This window comes from Limulus polyphemus, unplaced genomic scaffold (assembly GCF_000517525.1).
Source record: "Limulus polyphemus unplaced genomic scaffold, Limulus_polyphemus-2.1.2 Scaffold2756, whole genome shotgun sequence".
NCBI lineage: Eukaryota > Metazoa > Arthropoda > Merostomata > Xiphosura > Limulidae > Limulus > Limulus polyphemus.
This window is the reverse complement of record NW_013668366.1, coordinates 89114-92551: the sequence shown is the minus strand read 5'-3', so window position 1 is coordinate 92551 and position 3438 is coordinate 89114.

Genomic DNA, 3438 nt, shown 5'->3' with positions numbered 1-3438 from the left:
TATTAGATTGCTACATATGAATAACAGGTTGCTGTAAGAATTCCTGCTCATGTACAAATTCCATAGGCCACTTTTTATATTTCTATGCTGGGAAAGATTGCATAGAACACAACTTTCATTAATCTGTCACTCCTTTCCTTTTTTGAGGTGAGAAAAGTCTTGTTTCATTTTTCATGAGTAGCTTCTCTGTAATGTATTCATGTATATACATGCTGGTATCTAGCTTGGTATTAAAATCATGAAAGGGAACAGTTTGCATATGTTACATAACTGTTCTTTATGTACCCAGAATTAAAATATAATGTTACCCTGTTGGTAGTGGAACTGAATTTATCTAATATAGTTAGTAATAGAGATACATCAGAAGTAATATGATACTTTTGATTGGGGAGTATGTGGGATTCTAGGTGGCAGTATCCTATACTGACAGGCAAGTGGACCAGTTGAACAAATTAAATGTTGAGCTGAAAGCAGATCCACCTTGCATCCAAAAGTACAATGGAAAAAAAACGTGTCTTGTACTCCTTCACCACACATACATGCACAGTCTTTGTATGTCTAAATAGAACTATGTCTTTTACTCCTTCACCACACATATACACACAGTTTTGTACATCTAGATAGAACCATGTCTTTTACTCCTTCACCACACATACACACACAGTCTTTGTATGTCTAGATAGAACCATGTCTTTTACTCCTTCACCACACATATACACACAGTTTTGTACATCTAGATAGAACCATGTCTTTTACTCCTTCACCACACATACACACACAGTCTTTGTATGTCTAGATAGAACCATGTCTTTTACTCCTTCACCACATATATACACACAGTTTTGTACATCTAGATAGAACCATGTCTTTTACTCCTTTACCACACATACACACACAGTCTTTGTATGTCTAGATAGAACCATGTCTTTTACTCCTTCACCACACAGTCTTTGTATGTCTAGATAGAACCATGTCTTTTACTCCTTCACCACACATATACACACAGTCTTTGTATGTCTAGATAGAACCATGTATTTTACTCCTTCACCACACAGTCTTTGTATGTCTAGATAGAACCATGTCTTTTACTCCTTCAAACTGTGTGTTTGTACATCTAGATAGAACCATGTCTTTTACTCCTTCACCACAACGTTTGAAACTTGTTTAGTTAAATCCAGTTTTACTCAAACTTTACCAATACAAACTATCATGCTATGACATATTTCACAATAAGCCTCACTTTACTGGCTTAAGACTAAATCCAAACATTCACTTGGTACTTTGTAAGGTAACAATCTCACATTTATCCACGTTACTTTACTTCTCACAGGAATAAATATATAAAAGTCTATTGTACTCCTTGTTGGTAAAAGAAGTGGAATGGAAGGTGTACCATAGCTTGTTACCACTAGAGGGCTGAAATAATTTGATTGAATCTTCCTCACACTTGTTCAGGAATAGTCACAGGAACCTTGAAAAAAACAAAATTTTCTGGTTAATATCTGTTTCATTGCAACACAAAAACAAAGTAAATCCAGAAATAACATAATAGACAAGCTGGCTATCTTTTTTAATCAAGAAAAGAAAAAATACTAAAAATGCTGATGGACAAAATATTATTGACCATACATATTCAAGATGTAGAGAGAACTTTTGTTGACCAGTACCAAGTATCCTCTTCTTCCAACATTAATTCAGTATGTATACTACAATTACTATAGTTCACAAAAAAGTATAGTTTTTCAGTATCTCCCTGTCTTTTATTTAAAATATGTTTTCCCTTTTTTTTTTGTAAAATAATAATATGGTAATTTTGGACATATTTCTTTGTCTGTTTTTGTAAGAACTTGAGGTAATTAATACAAAGGTATATTCAAATGGTCTTGATGAGATGGGCTTCACAAGGTAAAAGAATATTTTATGTAAAGTATTGAAGTGTTGTGCATAAGAAATACAAGTTAGGTACAGGAGATAACTATCCTATTTGGATTATCTGATCTGTCATTAATAGGCTTTGCCATTTTGGATTTTGTTTTTCTCAAGTTAGCTAACTCCAACTCAAAATTACCATTCTTATTTCTTTTTTGCGAATTATTTTCTCAGTTACAATCAATATATCTTAATATCCTATTAATTAACTTTCCATATATTTGAAAACAAACAAACTTAGAACTTTTAAATGTATAATTCTTTTCTTAAAAAAAATTCATTGTGCATTTTTCATCATAAATATACATGTTTTGCCAGTTTGTGAAATAAATTCTGCACATTCACATGTAAGTTTATTAAACCGGTGTTTTCAACTAATGAGTTAAATTTTATAATGATACACGTAGTGTTTTGCTGTATGATGCATTGTTGTGAAGACTATTTTTTGGGGGTGTAGAAAGTGCAGTAATTTTCTGAGTTAAAAAAAGTTGAGTTTTAAAGGTAGAAAGTATGAAGTACAATATTTTTATGTGCTTGCAACGTTTTTATTTGTGATATTGTGTTTTGGCTGTAGGATATATTTATTGATATTGCAGTGCATATATTAAAATATTTGGAAGCATTATGGTGCATTGTTTTTACTCAATATTAATACAAGTGTTTAAAATGTAAAGGCTTTAACTTCACTATGAAGACAAATTTATTATTGTACTTACACAATCTTCCTCTTGAACCACTTTTAATTGACAAAATCATAAAACGAAAATTTTATATATACACGACTGTTCAAGTTTAATGTGAGTGTTATAATTTGGATGGTTTAATTATAGCACAAGTGTTAAATTTACTTATTTTTAGAAGCAGTAGTTTACTGCAGCTTTGTCTACATAACTGTTTACAAATCACACATTGTATAGTTCAACTGTTGTGAATTGGCAATTGTTGTATTATTGCATCATCTTACTAGAACCTTCTAAGCTTTTCTCATTGTTTATAGCATCATAGTGTGTGGAACATTCTAGGCCTCTGTCAGGCTATAAATATGCATCCAAAATGCAGTATAAGTTAGAAATAGCTGATTAGATAGGTAGATAGACTGCTTGATTGTGAATTGAGCCATAAAGAATGTATAGCGGCAGCTTTTTAAATGAAATTATCACAGATTGTGTTGTAATAACAGAGTAGAGAAGAATAAGTCCTCTTGTCAATTGTGTTCTAAAGTATCTGAACCAGCCTATGTAGACTTTAATGAAAAAAAAACCATTATTTACAACTGGATACAACTGTGGTAATTAAGTGTGTAACAAACATTTGTAGATACGTTTGACTTGTTTTAATATATTATTTTAAAACAAGAGGACTGTGTGCTGTTTGTTTATTGTTAAAATTTATTGGCAACAAGTCGGCCCGGGATGGCCAGGTGGTTAGGGCGCTCGACTCGCAATCTGAGGGTCGCGGGTTCGAATCCCCGTCCCACCGAACCTGCTCGCCCTTTCAGCCTAGGGGCGT